The sequence below is a fragment of the Nycticebus coucang genome, chromosome 13 (genome assembly GCF_027406575.1).
Source record: "Nycticebus coucang isolate mNycCou1 chromosome 13, mNycCou1.pri, whole genome shotgun sequence".
NCBI classification, from domain to species: Eukaryota; Metazoa; Chordata; class Mammalia; order Primates; family Lorisidae; genus Nycticebus; species Nycticebus coucang.
Window position 1 is genome coordinate 34,491,563 of NC_069792.1, and position 22,357 is coordinate 34,513,919.

General features: G+C 39.0%; 1 pseudogene; it reads right to left on the reverse strand.

Annotated features, from left to right (window-relative positions):
- Window positions 1–326: 326 nt before the first annotated feature.
- LOC128563329 (ATP synthase subunit O, mitochondrial-like) overlaps window positions 327–22,357 on the reverse strand; it is a 73,894-nt pseudogene continuing 51,863 nt past the window's right edge.

Below are 22,357 nucleotides of genomic sequence, written 5' to 3' on the forward strand. Positions count from 1 at the left end.
ATTTTCACTGAGGCTGGGCATGGTGGCTCGTGCCTGTAATCCCAGCCCTCTGGGAGGCTGACGTGAGTGGATTGCTTGAGCTCGTGAATTCAAGACCAGCCCGAGCAAGAGCGAGACCCTGTGTCTAAAAATAGGCAGGGCATTGTGGTGGGTGCCTGTAGTCCCAGCTACTCAGGAGACTGAAGCAAGAGAATCACTTGAGCCCAGGATTTCGAGGCTGCTGTGAGCTATGATGCGATAGCAGTCAATCCCAGAGTGACTGAGTGAGACTGTCTCAAAAAAAAAAAAAATTTTTTTTTTTCACTGATGATAGCAAATCAACATTTTCAGACAATGTCCTGCATAGCCCTGGTCAACTTTTAAATCTTGATTTTTGTAGACATGTCAACATATTTCTCTCCAATACAAATTATCTTTCCACCCATGATTGATGGATCAGTTTTAACCTCTAATTTCAATATTTGACCTTGACTTAGAAAGCTTCTCAGGACTATTTTTAATTCAGAAAAAAATGGCTTCTTCTAAAAGAGATACAGTGGTCACTGTTCAAGATATCTCTCCGCGGTGGATACTCATCATGACAGAAATAACTCCTTGGGCATTGTTTAAGTGAGTATTTCAGCAAGCAAATTAATGAGGTTGGATGTGAGAGGAGAAAATCTCTCTTTTGCCATGATATCATTTAGGCTTTTTACTTTAATAGAATATTTCACACAGAGATTAACAGTCACTTTGGGTTCCTTCAGGAGTTGTGAAACTCTCAACAAATTCTTTTCTACTTGTCCCAAGTTATTCTGTTTTGATGCAGCAGAATAGAGAGCAGAGGCATATCCACCTTCAACACTGTGTATCTAGGCAGGTGGCCTCACATGCTTGGTAACTGGCTTGACCACAGAGCTACTGAAGAATTGCACCTGCTAGAAGAACCCAGTCAGGTGGATTCCTTGTCTGGTGAGGCGGCCACCTTGTCCCAGAGGCATGTAGGTTAAATCCGAGTTGGAAGGCGGAGGCACCACAATTAATAATAATCTTATGTATGAAAATGACATAAACCCAGCTTATGAAACCTGAAACAACAAAATTGTAATGAAATCATTCAGGAGTAGTTGCAAGAGGTCGCAAAGAACTTTAGGAATCAGGCAACCCTGGGGAACTTCCGCTATGAGACCTGGAGACACGATGCCACCACAATTATTACCTGTTTCTGCTTTTCTTGCTCGTTAACTGTGTCTTCTCCTTTGGCAGAGAGATGGCTTCTTCATGTAGTGGGTGGGTGGTCAGCTCCAGGTGTAGAGTATCCAAGTTGAGTAGCTCCATAGAAAAATGAGAATGCATTTCCCCCCCATTTTGGTACATAAAATCCCAGAGACAGACTCTGGCCAATTTGGCCGATGTGTTTTCCTACTGGACCACTGTCTGTGACTACTGCTAAGAAGTCCTCTGATTAGCTGAGCCTGAGTCATGTATCCTCCATATCTTAGCTGTGGCAGGCACTGTGATTGATAGTTCTATGTGTGAATAACCGTTCAAAGAAAGGCAGAAGGTGCTATTATCAAAAGAATGAATAAAAGTCTTCTGTGGGAATAAAAAAGAAGATGGGACTGGGAGAAAGCAAAGTTCTATTATAGAGATACTGGTTTTACAAATCAAGAATAATGAAGTGAGATTCTGAGTGATATTTTTAAAATATTTTATTCTAAAAATTTGTTTTTGTCAGGTCCTTCAAGCTTCTGTAAGAGAAAGATATAAATGAATAAAAACATTAGTTTTCTCCATGTTTGTGTGACTTGTCAAGTGCCAAGTTTTATTTTATTTTTCATTGTATTATTCCTTGAAACTTGTCTAAGGAGCAATAATGTGGGGATGAGACAGAAAATCCATTTAAGTCTATAGGTAAGCCAACGAGAAAAACATGAACCATCTTTAAGACCCCAAAGTGAAGTAGGGACACCTATCCAGAGGCGAGCCATTGCTGATAAGTGCTGCTGCCAAAAAGACATACGTGTGCATCTGTAACCAATAACCTTAGCAAACAAAGCCAGCAGCCCAGGCCGGGTGGAGAGGTGGGTTATAGATCACTGAATAAAATTTAGACTCCTTAATCAGTTATTCCTTAGTGAAATGCCAGATGAGAATAAATCTGCGAATATAAAATTAATTTTTCTGTCTTGGTTTTGGATAAAGAAAAAAAATGTGGAGCGGAAGCAAGTCTTTCTGTGTGAAAACAAATTATCCTTCCCATTGTCTCTGACAGAATTCAACTTTTATTTCACTAACTGAGAAAATAGTTTGATTAACATGTGGCTAGAAAGAGTTTTATCTGCTGGAGCACAGATGTCCTGGGAGATGGAAGTTCACAGTAGTTCTCAGCCAGGATAGCTTTACCTACATTGCTTTCTCCAAAGCATAACAGAATGCCCAAGAAAAAACCTCCAGGGACCTAGGCTGCCCACAATTTCATAGGTAATTGAAAATTTTGAATTCCTTGATGAGAATTCCTATTCAATTTTTAAATATTAAATATTTGAGTGTTTGTATTTAAATCAGAAATAGAAAATCAGACATTGCAATAGACCTCTAGCAGGCTAAGTCCCTAGTAAGCCTGGAGGTAACATGGTCTACCTATACATTCAGAGCCCTGTGCAGTGGTGCAATGTTCCTGGACCACATGACTCCCTCAGACCCTGGTGACTTGCTCTCTGGGCTGCTAACCAGCACTTGCTTAAAAAGAAAGCCTCCTTTGTTTGGTCTCTGCAACCACTGTTGGTCCCTGTCTTTCTCCTGACAAGTGTGGGAACGTCTGCACTCTTTCAGAGATCCTTGGTGTCTTAACCAATTTTCTACCACTATACCAGAATACCACAGACTGGATAATTGATGAAGAAAATTGTATTTCTTAGGCTCATGGTTCTGGAAGATGGGAAGTCTAACATTGAGGGGGCTGCATGTGGTGAGGGCTTTCTTGTTGTGACATACCGTGGCAGAAGGCATCAGATGGCAAGGGAGGACATGAGAGGTGAGAGTGCGTGAGGCAGAGAGAAAATGGAGCAGAACTCATCTTTTATATCAGGAGCCACTCCCATGGTAACTAACCCACTCCTGACATAACAACATTAATCCACTCGTGAAGGCTCATCAACGTGAGTTTTGGAGGACATTCAAACCATAGCGCTTGGCTTTTGAGACCCATCTAGGACTCTACATGGCATTTCACTAAGGAATAACTGATTAAGGAGTCTAAATTTTATTCAGTGATCTATAACCCACCTCTCTACCCTGCCTGGGCTGCTGGCTTTGTTTGCTAAGGTTATTGGTTACAGATGCACACGTATGTCTTTTTGGCATGAGTTCATTAGCCTTTTATGGATGTTTCAGTTCAGTGATTTTTTAATACCTTGCATTATAATAAAACATAGGGCTTGTCTGGAAGAACAGTAGGGAAGAGAGAGAAGAAATAAGGGCACATGGCAAAAATGTCTGCTACCAGGGATGGACTTGAAATACTGGGACCTACAGAAGGGTCCTTGGCTTTCTGGCCCCTCACTCAGCATTGTTCTGGATGGCAATCTTCTTTCCCCTCTCTTTTCCAGGTCACTGCCTGGAAAATAGGCCATCGATTCATTTTTTCCTCATATTACATATTCTTACTTACTTTCCCTTAATCTGATAAAAAATGGAAATCCTTCTAAGAACTGGAATATCTTCAAAGGGATAAGGGAATTAGCGTAGGTTTTTATTAAAAAACAAAGAAAGAATGAAAAAACAATGAAGTCAGTGTTCCTCAACCATCTTTTCATCTTTTTGTTTTTTGCTCCCCTCAAGAGCCATTTTAGACATTTTCTTTCTCATCAATTTTTTTCCCCTAAGAAATTTTAATACCATAGATATACTGTATTTTTGTTTTGTTTGACTTTGTATAAAAAGAAGGAAATCTGGCACAGTGGATCTTAGAATTGCACAGTTTTGTCATGCTGTCTGCTCTATCACTTTAAAATGTTTCCATCTTTGAGACTTTGGGAAAATTAATCTCTCCAGTCCTCAGTTGCATCATGTTCAATATGGAAATAATAAATAGCTCATAAGATTGTTGTGAGCACTAAATAATAAATTAAAATATTACAGATTGTCCATGACATGAACATGGACAATTATTAATGGTGATTATGAGTAGCAGTAAATTCAGTTGAATCTTACTTTCCATAGATAGCTTATTAGCACTAAATAATAAATTAAAATATTACAGATTGTCCATGACATGAACATGGACAATTATTAATGGTGATTATGAGTAGCAGTAAATTCAGTTGAATCTTACTTTCCATAGATAGCTTATGTCACCCTATGGAACTATAAATGATATTATTTATTCAACAAGTATTTGTGGTTATACTTCTGTGTGCTCTGTACTGTTAGGTTCAGGGGAACATGGGAATACAGCAGATAGATGTGTGCTATCATGGAGCATGCAGTCCGAGTTCTCACTGCTCATGAAGTGGTCTGAGGACCAGTAGCATTGACATCACAAAGGAGCTTGTTAAAAAGGCAGTCTGGCTTAGTGCAGTGGCTCACACCTGTAATCCTAGCACTCTGGAAGGCCAAGGCCAGAGGATCAATTGAGGTCAGGAGTTCAAGATTAGCCTCAGCAAAGCAAGACTGCTGTCTCTTCTAAAAATAGAAAACTTAGCTGGGCATTGTGGCAGGCACCTGTAGACTCAGCTATTTTGCAAGCCAGCCCAGGCAATAGAGTGAGACTCTGTCTCAGAAAAAACAAACAAACAAACAAAAAAAAAACAGACCTCAGACTCCACCCCAGACCTCCTGAGTTAGATCTACATTTTAACAAGTTCCTCCAAGTGATTTGTGAGCACATTAATATTTGAGGTATGTTGGTCTTCTGAACCTTGAGTGGAGTCTGTGATATTTTACTTGTTTTGGCATCTAAAGACATCCCGGGAATATTGTTGCCCTATAGAGGATTGTAAATCTGAAACACAGAACTGAAAATGTAGAGATCACATGCTAGAAAGAGTCTGGTTTTAACCCCTTTAAAGCAGAAAGAAATCAGATAAGACTTACAGGCCAAAGCTTTAAAGAGAAAAGAATGGCAATAAAAGACGGGGCATGCATGTTCTAGGGACTTAGTTGCTCTCAGCCTCAGTTTGTTCAGTTGTAGAGGACATGGTGCAAGTGGTGATATTACCACATACCAACCCTGCCCTATATCCAACCCTTTCTATGTTAGGGAATTATTGATGAATGAATCATACAGTTGGGGTACTTTTCATGCTGGACAGAGGAGGAGCATTTGCTTGCTGAATGTGCCCAGGCCTAGGTCCTCTTAAAGATCTTTATCAATGATGTGAGACCTCCTCTCCCCTCAGATCTTGGAGGGGTAGCAGAGACTACTACCCTGTTTCCCCGAAAATAAGACATCCTCCGAAAATAAGACCTACTTACAGGAAAGACAAGACGTCCCCTGAAAATAAGACCTAGAGCATCTTTGGGAGCACACCTTAAAATAAGACACTGTCTTATTTTCGGGGAAACAGGGTAACTGCCCTCCAGTACCTGTTCACACCCTCTTACTTAATAGTGGAATTGTTCTTTTTATCCTGGAGTAGAGACTGCAATTTCGGCTGAAATTGTAAATCAATTGTATCTAGGTGTGGCCATGTGGCTAAAAGACTTGTTGGGTGGGAGGATAGGGGAGACTTGGTGGATAAATTTCATATGGATGAACAGAGTAATGAGGCTGTTTAGAACTAATAACTAATGTCCAGACCTAGGGAGATTGAGACTTTCTTTCACTACACATCTGAAGTATTATGTTCTTTTCTGTTCACAGGGACAGTGACATCCTAGAGAATGTCTACAAAGTAAACAAGATAGGAAAGGATCTGACCAGCATCACAGTCCCTGGAAAGGGCTTTGTAGTATTAGCCCGGAGGAAAGAGGATATAGGGGAGATGCAGCAGTTACCTCCAAATATTCAAAGGGCCGTTACATGGAAGGTGGAGTATGATTATTTATTTCCTCTTTTGCTTTTTTCCAGAGAACATACTTATGATCAATGAAGAAAAGGTCCTAAAGGCAAAACTCTGCTCTGTATAATAAATAATTTCTCAGTAGCTAAGGCTTTCTCAAATGAGAATGTACTGGTTTGTGAGGTGTTAAGCTTGATCATCATCGAATCATCACATGTGCACCTTCATTTGATGCATTCTTTAAAAACAAACAAACAAACAAAAAGAGTTTCACTCTGTCACCCTGGATAGAGTGCTATGACTTCATACCTCACAGCAACCTCAAACTTTTAGACTCAAGTGATCCTCTTGCCTCAGCCTTCCAAGTAGCTGAGACTACAGGCTCCCACCACAATGCCTGGCAAGTTTTTCTATTTTTAGTAGAGACAGAGTCTTGCTCTTGCTCAGGCTGGTCTTGAGCTCCTGAGCTCAGGTGATCCACTTGCTTTAGCCTCCAACAGTGCTAGGAGTACAGGCAGGAGTCACCTCGCCTGGGCCATTTGGTGCATTTTATGGGGCAGGTACTTAGCATGTGTTATCTCTTTGAATCCTCACAAACTTTGAGGTGGACTCTTATTTTTATCTCTGTTTTACAAATTTGGAAGCCGAGGCTTGGAAAAGTCTGGTGACCTATCCAACAACATCATCTGGCTGGACCTATCCAGCACAGGCGTCGATCCCTCTTCACTTCCCCATACAGACTATCCATGGCAGTGGTCAGGCACTGGGGAGGTGCAGGGAGCTGTCCTACAGGGTTACCATATATCAGATTCTCGAACTAAGACTCATGTGGAAAAGTCTCCGGTTCTTTGCCTTGAAAGCATTTTTAAACTCTCCTAATAGTCTCTAGTGATAAAGATCTTTAAGAGGACCTAGGCCTGGGCACATTCAGCAAGCAAATGCTCCTTCTCTGTCCAGCATGAAAAGTACCCCAACTGTATGATTCATTCATCAATAATTCCCTAACATAGAAAGGCTGGGGGTGGTGGGTATAGGGCAGGGTTGGTATGTGGTAATGTCACCACTTGCACCATGTCCTCTAGTAGTCTAGTGAGACTATTAGGAGAGTCTCCTAATGAGACTGTGTGTGGTACAGCAGGAGAGCTACCCGCTTGGCTTATAGGACCCTGGAGGTGAAAAGGGAAAATCATGAAACAATCAGGGAAATGGACCAGAACAACTAAATTTAAAGCTTGAACCTTCTATTTCCTAGTTGTATGGTTTGGGATAGAACATACATATAATCGTTGGAACTTCAGTTTCTCCATGAGTAAAACCCAAGTAATTATGCCCAACTTACAGGGTTGTTGTGATAATTAAAAATAAAGTGATTAACTCACAGCCCATTACTCAGTAGATGCCCCAAACTGGTAATTAATTAGCACTAACAGCTGGCTAAGGTGTGAGCTGAGGCAGGTGTTAGTTGCTGCTTGTGGGCAGAAAATTCAGATTCTAAGTTCCTCCAGGATTTAAAGGGCAGATTGAAGTTCATGAAGAGTGCGTCATTTTTATAATGACTTATTCAGTGACCGGCTACGAATTTAGAACTTCATTCTTTTGAATGAAAATAGGCAATCTGCAAAAAATGATCACAAAGACAGAAAGAAATCTCTGCCTTTTATATCACCAAGCAGACACCACAGGTTCCAGACATATTCTCAAGATAAACAATAGCTAGAGCTCAAGTAAGAGGAATTGTCAGCACTATTTGTCATGACACAGTTGATCCTAAATTCACCTGGTAGTTGGAGTAGCCCTCTGTGTTTGCTCATGTCCTTTATCAAAAGGAGAAATAAATGTTCTTCTATCTTTATGACAGGAAGATTTGCAACTGGTATCTAAGCACCACCCAAAGCCAGTCTCCTGCCCTCTCATTGACTGGGAGATAGCAGACACTGTCATTCTTGCTGATTACATTTCAAAGTTTGTTTTCAGGTCCTTTGGAAACCTTCCTGGGCTTGTAAAATTGACAAGAGGCTTATTTAGCATTTAAAAAGAGTCATGTAGGCGGGGGGCGGGGGGAGTGGCTAAGGCCTTGTAATCCTAGCACTTTGGGAGGCCAGGGCAGGTGGATTGCCTGAGTTTATAAATTTGAGACCAGCCTGAGCAAGAGAGAGACCTCATCTCTAAAAAAAGTAGACTGGCATTGTGGCAGGTGCCTGTAGTCCTAGCCACTCGGGAGGCTGAGGCAAGAGAATTGCTTAAGCCCAAGAGTTTGAGGTTGCTGTGAGCTGTGATAACATAGCACTCTACCGATGGCTGCAAAGTAAAACTCTGTCTCAAAAAAAGAAAAAAAATAGAAAGAGTCACATATGTTTCAAAGAGACAGAGAAATATTAAGTTTTCTCTAACAGCTTGTTCCCCAATCCCTGGGCCACAGATTGGCACTGGGCATGTTGGGACCAGGCCACACAGCAAGAGGTGAGCAGCAGGCAAAAGAGCAAAGCTTCATCGGTATTTAAGTTGTTCGCTGTGGCTTGCAGCACTGCCTGAGCTCCACCTCCTGTCAGATCTGTGGCAGCATTAGATTCTCACAGGAGCACGAACCCCAGTGTAAGCTGCTCATGTGAGGGATCTAGGTTGTGTGCTTCCTATGAGATCTAATGCCTGATGATCTGAGGTGGAGCTCAGGACACAAGTTGGAGGTGTCACTATCCATCATCACCAGATGGGACAGTTGAGTTGCAGAAAAACAAGCTCAGGTTTCCCACTGACTCTGCATTATGATGAATTGTATAATTATTTCATTATATATTACAATGCAATAATAATAGAAATAAAGTGAGCAATAAATGTAATGTCCTTGAATCATCCTTAAACCATCCCCCACCCCCATCCCCAGATTGTGGAAAAATTGTCTTCCATGAAACTGGTCACTGGTGCCAAAATGTTTGGGGACCACTGCTCTACAAAAAGGGCAGGGGAGAAGCCAGTTTTTTCATTGGGAAGAATGAAAAATTCTTTTCTTATTTTTAATTTGTATTTGCCTTTATGCAAGTCATCATTTTGTCTTGGCACGGCATGGTTCAGGTAGTGGTTTCGCAATTAACAACTGCAGGAGCCACAGTTTTCCTACGTCATGACCTAGATGGGGTCCTTTTTGGACTGCAGCTCCCAGACTTGCCACCTTTCTAATCAGGACAATTAGCAATCCTTTGGTGGGCCAGTTCTGCAGTGTTGATCCACAGCAGCCTGGATCTTGTTTCTCCAACTTTCCCAGTGTCTTGGTTCACTTACATTGGACCATTAAGTTTGCAAACTCATCCTAGAGAAAGTGCTGCATACTTCATTCCTGAATATCACTATGGTCACCTTCTAAGTACTCCCCTTGGCAATCTGGTACTGTAGTGATATTCAGTGGTGAAGTATGCAATACTTTTTCTAGGATGAGTTTGTGAATTTAATTGTCAGACCTCATACAACAATAGCTTTGATGGCTATTCCAGAAAAGGAGTTCCAAAATTGCATTGAAGGGTGGGCTAGGTGTTGGTGTCAGTGCATAGCTTACGGAGGGGAGGACTTTGAAGGTGACCATAGTGATATTCAGCAATGAGGTATGTAGCATTTTTCCCAGGATGAGAACTTAATTGTCTGATCTAATACTTCACTATACTGTATGTACTATGTTCCTTTGTTCTGAAGTACCTGGAGTGGTTTCTTCTTTCTACAACTGAACTCCATCTATTATAAAACCTCATAAAAATGATTCACATAATTAATGATGATTCCATTTTAGACTAATTTTCTTTATTAGTGTAAACAGGCTGTGTCTCGAATTTGATGCTGTAGATGACTTTGCTAGTGAAATAAATATGTTCTAGCATCCATGAAGGTTTTAAAACTTTTGATTATTTTATGAATAATATAAAATAGATAATGCTTGACTGTGTTCTTAATTAGAAGAAATAGAAAAAAACATTTCCTTGGCACAAATTTATTGTTTTGTTTTTTCTTCTTCGTATGATAAAAGAAATGCAATTTTTGAGTCCAAAATACAATAAAATTTAAAAAATAGAAGAGATGTGGCTTATCTGGGATGACCCCATTCTCAATTCTCAAGGAATAATATTATTTCACATGATAGTATCTGATTCCTCCCATCCTTGTTGCATATGGTAGTCCTATCACCAAGAGATGAAGGCTAGCTAATTCTCTTCTCCTTGATTCTACGCTGGGTTTGTTCCTTGAGTTAATCAATAGAATGTGGCAGAAATGACTTTGTGCCAGTTCTGATCTAGCCTTAAGAGCCCTGACAAATTATTCTCTTGGAAGGCAGCCACTACTGGAAAAAAGAAAAGTCTAATTAACTTTCAGAGGGGAGAGGCCATTTGGAAAGAGGCCTGGAATGTGAGGCTATGATGGGAGAAAGTGAAGGAGACTAGTCAGCCCCACTTCCAGCCCTTCCGGCCATCCTGGGAGATGGGAGACATCACTAGGTAGTTGTAACTGCTGACCCTTCCCTGGAAAGCCTTTCATTGTCCCTTTTCCTAGTTTCCTTTTAATCATCCTTCAGGACTCAGATGAAGCATTTATTGTAGATCTCTAAAAGAATAGAACTGTGATACTTACGGCTTAAATCAGTGGTTCTCAACCTTCCTAATGCCGTGGCCCTTTAATACAGTTCCTGTGGGTTGTGACCCACAGGTTGAGAACCACTGGCCTAAATGTTCTAGGGATCCTAGAATGGGGGTGGGTTTGGGGCGATGGGAGAATAAAACCCCTGTCTACATTCACACAGCACTTTGGCCCCCAAGTCCACCGCATCTGCCATTTGTTAGCTCTGCTGGTCACTGTGTCTGCGTGTCCTAGGTCACTGCACAATTCCAGTCCCTCAGTGTACCCTTGACATGTCCCCTCTTCACTACCCATAGACTATGATGCTTCTGGGGTGGACCATCTAGTTCCATAGAGTTCTACAGCTAAGCTTTTAACAGAGCTCTATTAACCATAATCTTCTTCTAAGAGAGCATCGTCATTCAATGGGAGAATTTGAAAAGCAAACAAGACAAGAGCCTTACCCATTCACTTAGGAAAAAGTGTGTTCATCCAGGTATTTGCTTAGGTCCTATCATGTGTTAGTCATCATGCCATGCACTGGGCTTGCAGAAGTTCACAAAACAGACATTGAATAATGAGAACTCTGATGAGTATTACAATACAAGAAATATAGGGTTGGATAAAGTGTGGCTCAACTTCAGCAAGTAACATTTTATGCAAAGATGATCTGACACAATTCAGAGAACATCTGATTTGTAATCTAATGTTTTGTTTAGTAAATATTAATAGAGACAATTAATGATAATTAGTCTGCGTTAGCACAGAGATAAAGCAAAGGCAAATCTTAAACTTTTAACATATGATCATTCTGAAGCAAGGATAAAATCTCATTAGGGACAACCAAAGATGGGCAGTGAAAATAGTCTGCTTTGCATATAGGCAATCAAAGAGTGATTTCTATGTAGTGAATTTAAAGACATTAGTAAAATAGGCAAGGTGGTCTGCTTTTGATTATTATTGCATATAGTCAATTTAAATAATTTTAATGGTAAAATATTCTTCCCTGTGGGAAAAAAATCTTTTGTTGGTCTAGATTCTAAACAACTATTGTGGTTATTATTGAATTTTAATAATGTATGTAAGCTTTAAATTAGCATATTTTACCATATATTCTTTCATAAAAATTGTATTTTATATAGGAGCTATTTGAAGAACTCCTTGGTTGGACGCTTGCTTTCCTGTACACGTGAAGATTCAGTTATATGTGCTCATTCTGAAAGGAAGATTGAATGTTTTCAGCTTGTTTTAGGTATAGCTCATCTCTTTATGCTTTTTTGAGTGTAAATAATGAAAAATGATATAAATTGCCCCCCACCCTTTTGTAAGTCTAGAATCAAGAGAATGCAAATTGAAACTATAAGGAGATAACACTAAACTTCACTAGAATAGCAATAATTTAAATTTAAGTTTAAAAATGATAGTGCCAGGCATTGACAAAGATGTGGAACTAGTGATTCACAACTTTTTAAGAAAACTGTTTTATACCTATTTGTAAAATTTGAGCATGTTTACATTCTATGATCCAACAATTACATGCCCAGGCAACTATCCGACACAAATTCATATGAATGCCAGAAGATATTCAAGAATGTTCAAGGCCATATCATTTCAACAGCCTCAAAGTAGAAACCTTTCAAACTTCTGAAAAGAGTCGAATGAATAAACAAATTGTGGTATTTAAACTATGCAATGACACACAGCAGCGAACACGACACCTGTATACTCAACAATCAAGTATAAAATGATACGTGGTTCATAATTACATTTCTATAAATTTCAAAACCAGGAAAAATGATTCCATGGCGTTTAAATTCAGGATGCTTGCTATGTTTTGAGAGGATGGAGAAGATGTAGGGCACAAGAGTATTTACTAGTAGTTTCCTAGTAATGTTCAATTTCTTGATGTAGTTGGTGTTTGTATAGATCTGTTCTCTTTTGATAATTTAATAAAATGTATTTATGATTATATACCTTTCTGAATGTATAATTCAATAAAAACGTTTATTGAAAATAATAGCCAAATTATGAGTGTATGAACAAAAAATATTACAGGTATTGCACTTTGGGGGTATTATTACACAATCTGATATGGGTGAGTTCTTAAGTTTAGTTGTAACACACAGGTAGAATTTCTTTAAGAAAATTTGAAACCAAGAAATCCACATTTGCAAAACAAGTAGACCAAGAAGAGAGTTATGAGTATTTATAATATATAGTACTGAGTGCATCCTTTAAGGAGTGGCTCTTTCCTTGTTCATTAAAATACAGTATCATTTTTAAATATTTTATTTCAATACTCAGGAGGAAATCTACTATATAATTTTAAAAAGTGAATTAATCATTCCATCCTCCATCTCCCCCCTGTATATTTCTTTTCCCTGCATAGTTTTCTTATGAGACTCTAAAGGAGTATCACCACCACCTCCGGTGTCATCATTATCCCATTGCATTTGCATCATGTTGCACAACAAGCCCTTAAGATAAAGAAAGCAGATATTAGTCTCACATTCTGCATAAGCAAGGAAACTCTGAGTGGCCAAGAGATCTTTCTAGTATCTCATTGCTCATATGAGGTGCGGTTGTCCCCTAGTCTATTCAGTCACCCTTGAATCTGTTTGGTTTCTTGGTTGCAAGCTGCAGAAACTAACTCTGGCCACCTTAAGACAAAGAAAGGAAAGGAGGGAGGAAGGAATGGAGGGAAGGAGGGAGGAAAGAAGAGAGGGAAGAAAGTGATACCAGAATATACTGGCAGCATATCAGTGGCTCCAGTATTAACAAGAGGCTGGAAACAAGAAAAAAAATGTTACAGGTATTGTACTTTGGGGGTATTATCACACAATCCATTGTCTTGGAAAACCAGCAGTGACCAGGCAGCTTAAGAGTCCTGGCATCAGACTCCATCATGCTGAAACATCTGGCTTTTGTGTTGCTACTGAGATGACTGAAATTGAAAAGGATTTTTTCACTGGTCAGGATTCCAAGTCCCAGGAAGGAGACCTGATTGGCTGTGTTTTACTTTCATGCTCACTCTCTGACTATGCTAAGGAACTAGGACTTTGGTCCCTTCATTCCTGGGAGGAATTCCCCAGTCAGGATTGAGGAATTTCACAAAAAGGAGATTACAGTCAAGGACTTCCCCCAAAGGGACATTAGGATGCTAATTGTAGTGAGTTGTTGGATGCTCCAGTGCCAGAAAAAATGGTAACTCTTCTATAATACTGGTCTCTCTGGAGAAAAGAGCAACAAAGGATTTGTTTTAGCAGCTGGAATAATGAGCAAGGTTAAAGTCTGAGGAATGGTGTTAGCAGGACTCTGGACTATAACTGACTTCAGACACTGGAGACATTAAAGGTTGAACCAACCTGGGGGTTCCTGGTGCCTTTGCAGCCCTGGTGCGTGGAGCTGTGTTACTTTAAACTGGGTCCGACATTTGTTTTCCAGATCGAAATGATTCTCAGGCTTGACAAGTGAATTACAAAACTAGACTGAATGGTAATCATTCTAAAGATTCAAGGGGGTGAAAAAACAAACAGAATAACAATAACAAAAGAAAAGCTAATGGGCAACTGAGAGGACATAAAATAATAATCAACAACATGGTGGCAACAAGGAAAGTCAGGGCTGCTGCCTAGTGAGGCAGCTAGAGCAATTGAGGAAAACAAGTGGAATTCTAAGGAAGAGTGAGTTTTCTAGGGCTGCCATAACAAAGAACCATAAACTGGTTGGGTTATATACAGATATTTAAGGTATATATATTTATTGTCTTGCAGTTCTTGAGGCTTGAAAGTTCAAGTTCAAGGTGTCAGCAAGGTTGGAACTTTTTTTAAATTTTAAATTAATATGAGGGAACAAAGTTTTAGGTTACATTGTTCTCACTTCCAGGGTAAAGTTCAAGTTGTAGGAGAGCCCCTCAGACTATGGGGGAGTGTGGTAAATACCCTCTCAGTGTGCACATTAGGTGAGAACCCACCAAATGCCCTCTCACCCCCAACCAGTCGCCCTCCCCCTCCCTGTTCCCTCTTCCTCCTCTGCCCTCCCACTTGCTGGACTGTATTTGTGTTTTATCACTTGTATACATGTTTATATAATGGTTTCATATTAGTATTGAGTACATTGGATACTTTTCTTCCCCATTCTTGAGATACTTTACTAAGAAGAATGTGTTCCAAATCTATCCAGGTAGACATAAAAGATGTAAAGTCTCCATCTTTTTATGGCTATATAGTACTCCACGGTATACATATACCACAATTTGTCGATCCATTCATGGGTTGATGGGCTTTTGGGTTGCTTCCACGACTTGGCAATTATGAATTGAGCTGTAATAAACATTCTGGTGCAAATGTCTTTGTGATATAATGACTTTGCTTTTCTGGGTAGATACCTAGTAATGGGATTTCAGGATCAAATGGAAGGTCAACTTTTAGTGCTTTGAGAATTCTCCATACTTCTTTCCATAAAGATTGTATTAGTTTGCAATCCCATCAGTAGTCTAGAAGTGTTCCCTTCTCTCCTCATCCATGTCAACATCTGCAGATTTGGGACTTTGTGGTGTGGGCTAATCTTACTGGAGTTAGGTGACATCTCAGAGTGGTTTTGATTTGCATTTTTCTGATAATTAAAGACAATGAGCATTTCTTCATGTGTTTGTTGGCCAATTGTCTGTCATCTTCAGAGAAGTTTCTATTCAAAGAAATGGGGTTCTTTGTTCTTTTCTCTCTTTTTTTTTTTTTTGGCCGGGCTGGGTTTGAACCCGCCACCTCCAGCATATGGAGCCGGTGCCCTACTCCTTTGAGCCAAGGTGCCGCTCTTCTGTGTTTTTTTCTTATGGTTTAATTCTGTGTAGATTCTAGTTATCAGACCTTTGTTGGATTAACAATATGCAAAAATCTTCTCCAATTCTGAAGGCTGTCTGTTTGCTTTGGTTGTAATACCCTTAACAATACAGAAGCTTTTGAGCTTGATCAAATCCCAGTTATTTATTTTGTGTGTTTTGGCAATTGCCAGGGGAATTTTCCTCATAAAATACTTTCAAGGCCAATATATTTATTATCCCTACTCTATCTTCTAGAATTTTTATTGTTTCATGTCTCAAATTTAAATCTTTTATCCAGAGAGAATCAATTTTTTCAATGGTGATAGGTGTGAGTACAGTTTCAGTCTTCCACAAGTGGCTAACCAGTTTCTCCCAGCTCCATTTGTTAAATAGGGATTCTTTTCCCCAGTATATGTTTTTGTTAGGCTTATCAAAGATCAAATGACAATTTGTGCTGGGTTCATCTCTAGGTTCTCTATTCTATTGCATAGATCTATATTTCTATTTTTGTTCCACTACTATGTTGTTTTGATCACTGTAGATATATAGTATAACCTGAAGTCTGGTAATGTGATGCCTCTTGATTTGTTTTTATTTCTAAGAATTGTATTGGCTATTTTTTTTTCTGATTCCATATGAAATGAAGTACTATTTTTTCAAGTTCTTTAAAGTATGATATTGGTGCTTTGATGGGGATTGCATTAAATCTGTAGACTGCTTTGGGTAGTCTGAACATTTTAACAACGTTGATTCTTCCTAACCACGAGCATGGTATGTTCTTCCATTTGTCAACATCTTCTGCTATTTCTTCTCTCAGAGTTTCATACTTCTCTTTACAGAGATCTATCACGAGACACACCTTACCTGAAAGGATAAAACAAGACTCAGGGTGAAGGGATGGAAAACAGTAATCCAGGAAAACAGCAATCAGAAAAAAGCAGGGATTGCAATCTTATTTGCAGATAAAATTGGATTTAAACCAACAAAAATCAGAAAAGACAAGGACTGGCATTACATATTTGTCAAGGGAAACATGCAACCTGAAGAAATTTCAATAATTAACATTTACATCCCTTACCTGAATGCTCCTGGATTTATAAAACAACCCCAACTGATCTAAACGATATGATATCTTCTTTTCCTATAATAGTTGGAGATTTTAACACCGCTTTTGCAGTTCTGGATGGACAAAAAGAAACTAAACAAAGAAATAAAGGTTGGATTCTTCTGGGGACTGCGGCAGACTCTGTTCCTGGCTTCTGGTGATTTTCTGGCAATCTTTCTTGCTCTTTGGCTTGCAACTGCATCGCCCCAATCTCTGCCTTCATGCTTACGTGATGATCTCTCTCTCCTCAAATGTGTGTCTGTCTCTATGCAAATTTCTCCTTTGCATAAATACAGGAAGTCATGCTGGATTAAGGCTCAGTCCTATTGACCTTATTTTAATTTGATTACCTCTGGAAAGACTGTATTTCCAAGTAAGGCTTCATTCTGAGATGCTGAGGGTTAGGGTTTACACATATCCATTTGAGGGACACATTGAAACCTACAACAAGGAGGATGCTTATTATTAGTCAAGAGTAATCTACTTTTTGCAGAATCTTTTTCTGAGGACAAAAATGAGTGTTCATTACTGCTTCTTATAGAGGAACAGCTCAGTGATTTTTACCAGGCTCAAATGGCAATGCCAAGGCTGCACATATTATGTCCTGAGCTCTGACCTTTCTCACCTCCTTGCTTCATGTTTACTATATGTATACTATGAATTACTAAGTCCTTTTCTAGGATGATGTCTGCTGAGCAGTATGTTATTCAACATGTTTATTTTACTTGGCAGTTTCATTTCTTTTATTTCAATCTCAGTTTTCCAAAACTTGTTGAGGATTTTGCTTTGATTTAATACATTTTTAGACCTTAAATATGTTATTGCTGGTAGGGAGGTATTATTGGTTTAGAATTTAATAATAACTATTAACATTGATTAAATAATGGTTGGCGTGGATGTGGAGGAAAGGGCACACTTCTACACTGCTGGTGGGAATGCCCACTAATACATTCCTTCTGGAAGGATGTTTGGAGAACACTAAGAGACCTAAAAATAGACCTGCCATTCGATCCTATAATTCCTTTACTAGGTCTATACCCAGAAGACCAAAAGTCACAATATAACAAAGACATCTGTACCAGAATGTTTATTGCAGCCCAATTCATAATTGCTAAGTCATGGAAGAAGCCAAGTGCCCATTGACCCACAAATGGACTAGCAAATTGTGGTACATGTATACCATGGAATACTAGGCAGCCTTAAAGAAAGATGGAGACTTTACCTCTTTCATGTTTACGTGGATGGAGCTGGAACATATTCTTCTTAGCAAAGTATCTCAGGAATGGAAGAAAAAGTATCCAATGTACTCAGCCCTATTATGAAGCTAAATTATAGCTTTCACATGAAGATTATAACCCAACTATAGCACAAGACTATGGGGAAAGGGCCAAGGAAGGGCAAGGGAGGGGGGAGGTTTTGGTGGAGGGAGAGTAATGGGTGGGGCCACATCTATGGTACATCTTAGAATGGATACAGGCGATTGCACTAATGTACACAGCTATGATTTAACAATAAAAAAATTAATTAATAAAAAAATAAAATAAAATAAAAATAAATAATTATTACCTGCCAGGAACATAATGGGATTTTTATATAGATCATCTCATTGAATTACTCTCATTTTACTCCCAAGGAAGAGGAGGCAATGGAAGGTTCTATGAATTTCTCGAGGTCAGTAGCTTTCCAGTGAGGGGAGAATTTGGACTCAGGCTGATCCTAAAGTCTAATTGTCACCACTCGGTAGTGAGGCTGAGGAAATAGTTTGCATAAATTGAGATAATACAAAAATTTGCTTTTGGCTCCTTACTTACAAACCAGTATTTTTTTTATTCACCAAAAAAAATTATTTGAAATATTTTCTGTATGCTAATAGTAATATTCTAATCAACTCTGGCATATCTTCTGGGGAAACTCTCAGAGGGGGGTTTAGGACTCAAGGGAGCATTAAAATATTATACTGGAGAAATACATTTTGGGTAGTAGCACTTTTTTATAAAAAGAATTACTTTTTCCTTGGATCCAGGTCAACTCTCCTCTTGGCTATGTCATGCAAGATATTTAGTTCTTGGAGATGAATTTGTCTCTCCCGGGCATGCATTGCATGGCTTCAGATTTCTATTGATTTCAAGGGGGAAGATGAGGCTGCCTCAGATAACAAACTTTTCATCTTCCATAGCTGGTAATGAATTAAAAAAACTCACATCCTTTTCTTTTCAGTGTCTGGAAGAGTGGGGAGAGAGGAGATGGAATATATTAAGTTATACTTTGGCAGGGTTTAGCTTCTGAGTTCTTTAGGCCTTGCCTGGGAAATATGCCACATCAGAAATATGCCCAGTACAGGAAGAAATTAATCTTGACATTAGTAACACTTCGCATTTGAAAATTCTCTATGTCAAAAAATATCAGCTTCCAAGAGTTCTGGTTCCTTCCTTCCTATTTTTTAGAGACAGGCTCTTGCTCTGTCATTCAGACTACAGTGCCATGGCCCCATCATAGTTCACTATAACCTCCAACTCCTAAGCTCAAGCAATTCTATTGCCTTAGCCTCCCAAGTAACTAGGACTACAGACACATTAACTCCATGACTTGTAAACTTTTAAAAAATTGTAGAGATAGTGATCTTGCTCTGTTGCCTTAAGTCCTGGCCTCAAGCAATCCTCTCACCTCTGCCTCCCAAAATGCTGGGATTATAGGCATGAGCTACCATGCCCAGCATAGCTACTTTCTTTTTTTTTTTTTGTGGTTTTTGGCCAGGGCTGGGTTTGAAGCCTCCACCTCCGGCATATGGGACCGGCGCCCTACTCCTTGAGCCACAGGCACCGCCCAGCATAGCTACTTTCTTAATTGCCTTTGCAACACAGCAAATATTTTCTCCCCTCTTCTAATGGGAAGTAATCTACCATTTATCTTTCTCCCTGACTGTGTGCAAATGCCACGGCCTTTAATAGTTTTTTGGATGAGCATAAGAGCTATAAAAACAAATGCTTCCTGATCTTATAAATTTAATTCATTTCCTCTAGGAATGTGCTGAGGTATCCATAGTGCCTGCTGTGTCAGATGGTAAAAGTGGAGTGATGATGACTGCATTGGATGGTGAATGGAGGATTCTTGACGCCAGGTACTGGCCAGCCAACAGGGCACAGGCTTGTCCCGCAGCAGCAGAAAGTTACTCTGCAGGGCAATAGCAAGGCTAAAAAAATGTCCTGATGCAAACAAAAGCCAGTTTTGACTGCACCCCAGCTCTGCCCGGCCTGTCAAGGCCAGGAGACAGAACATTGCCTCACTGCTGACACGGCAGAGCAGAACAGAACACTCACAAAGGGCTCGCTGTGGGCTCTGCAGTGGACCTCCCACAACTGTAGCTAATAATACGGAGGGAGATTAGTGCACATTAGAAACCAAGCAAAAAACTTAAGGAATGATATTTGAACACGCTTATGCATCTAGATCTTGATTTTCTTTTATTCAGTTTCATGGTAATGCAAATATAACAGCTTCAGATATTTTAGTCCTGTGCAGTGTGGGCTAAAATAGATTCTGAATCTAATTTAGCTATCAATCCAATTAGCAGAAAGTTTGCTAAATAAATTATGTATTGTGAGGGCAGAAGTGGGGGATGCCCACAGCTACACTGATGAGAAAGGACATCATGGATGCCCTTTCCAGAAAGTGAAACCATACCCTCTTCCCTATACTGTGGCCTCCGTGACTTTATACAGATGGAAGTCTCATCATAGCAACAACCAAAGAGATACAGTGTGTTCTGACAGATTATTTCTTATGAGTTCTCATCTTTACATTTTTAAGTTGGAAATGCCTCTCTGTTAGAGTAACAGAAAAATATTATGTATTTATGTTATGCTATCCAAAAGGAAGCCCTTTGGAGTTATAAGGTAAAATGCTAAATACTTACAGACTGTCATGATTATTCAGTTAGAGTTGTTGAATTTTTCAATAGATTTCCTTTATTATCTTTACATGATGACTTTACATTCATTCTGAAAAAAAAAAAAAAGACAGAAAAGAAAGAAAAAGACAAGACTCCAGATGTTTGAATTACTATCATTTGTACTGAAACTATCGGAGCGATTGCCTTTGCTATGAGTACTAGTAGGTAAGAAACGTTAACTTCAATCAACCTTCCTTTTTCCTTGGGAAAAATGATATTTGGATCATCACATGCTAACTGGTTACTTGAAATCCAGACTGGAAGCCAGTTAAATAGAAATAATTTCCAAAGATTAAATGTTCCACAAACGATGTTTCTTTTCTCTGGAAAATGAGATTACTTTGAATAGCCAAAAGAGGTGGCTCTTTGACTGTTCCTTTCCCCAGTCTGCCTGGATTTATGCTCAGGTTGAGAACCCATATTATTCCACAGAAAGCAATGAAGAAAACAACACAGAGAAATGTTAGAGCAGAGAGATACCCCACAGTGAAGCGTGAGCAGGAAAACATTGGTCTTGCCCTGCCTGTTCTCTCTGCCCTGTCTTCTAACACTCTCCTAACCCCGTGCTCACTGGTGGAAGACACTCTCTCTGCTGTTCAAAATTTTCCTTCTGCCACACAAAAAGTCTTCTTTCTTCACAGTTCACATATGACATCTCAAAACAACTATTTCTAAGTTCTCAGCATTCTGAGAGATAACTTTCCGATCTTTTAATTCTCTAAGCAAAAGTTTCTGATAATTTTCCAAGTTTTGGGACTCACTAAATATTGCTAACTATTGGAAAATCACTTCTAGAATGTATATAAACTCTTAGAGAGAAGTCTCATGACCACAGCCTTTGGTACACATTACTTAACACTCTCTGCCTTAGTCACGTCAGGGATAAAGATATTGATGTCAGATTGGGAAATACTGCACAGATGTAATAGAGACCTACGTGCTTTCTCTAGAAGTCTTCTATTTCTACACTAGAGATCATAACTTAGTGTCCAGTTAAAAGGCCGAAAAAGCACAAGGGAAATAAACTTCACAAACTTTTCAGAGAACAATTCTTTAGAAAATCCTACAAGACTAGCTACTACTCAATGTGGTTTCATCAAAAGATCTGATCTCTGGCACTGTACCGTTCAGAGATCACGACCTCAGCTGGCTAGGTACTTGGCAGCAATAGTTTTGTGTTGCCAAAGGTAAGAGTTTGCCATTGCTAGTAATTATAAATTACAAAAAGTCAGTCAAATGGCAGTGATTATGAAAAATGACTCATGAACCAGTTTTTATAAAGTTGTCCCAAGAAGTATGGGAATTTTTTTCTTAAAGAATAAAGATTAATCCTGAATGTATGTCACTAAGAAAGTCAGAGTTAGAATATAATTAAGTATAAATGATTCAGATAAGCAGCAAACGAAATGCACTCCTGACATCTTCCTAGCACGGGGCTTGTAGTTGATCCTCCCCAACTGGTGCAGGAGGCAAAATTAGAAGCATTTTAAATCATTGATTTTTTTTTTTTTCCCTTACAAAGGTCTTAGATTAATATGCTGAGAATTAACAGCTTTAAAAAAGAATGGCATAGCAACTTCTAGAAAAATGTTCAAATACAGTCATGATTAAACATATTTTGTGAAAACAGTATTTAGCATTTCAGTTTATATGAATTTTTGTTTTAAAATTTTCAACATTTTAAGTGTGTTAACATTTTATCATTTTAATATTTTTCTGATATCTAATTAGATTTTTAATCTTTTCTTAACAACTTTACATTGACCCCTAATAAGTGTCAAGTTAATTTGAGATACAAATAATTAATCCATTCAAATGTTCTCTTCTAAACATCTTTACTTCCTTTCCACTGATTTGAGCAGTTTTATATTGTTGAAAACTTTCTGCAAACTAGTACCCATCTTTCT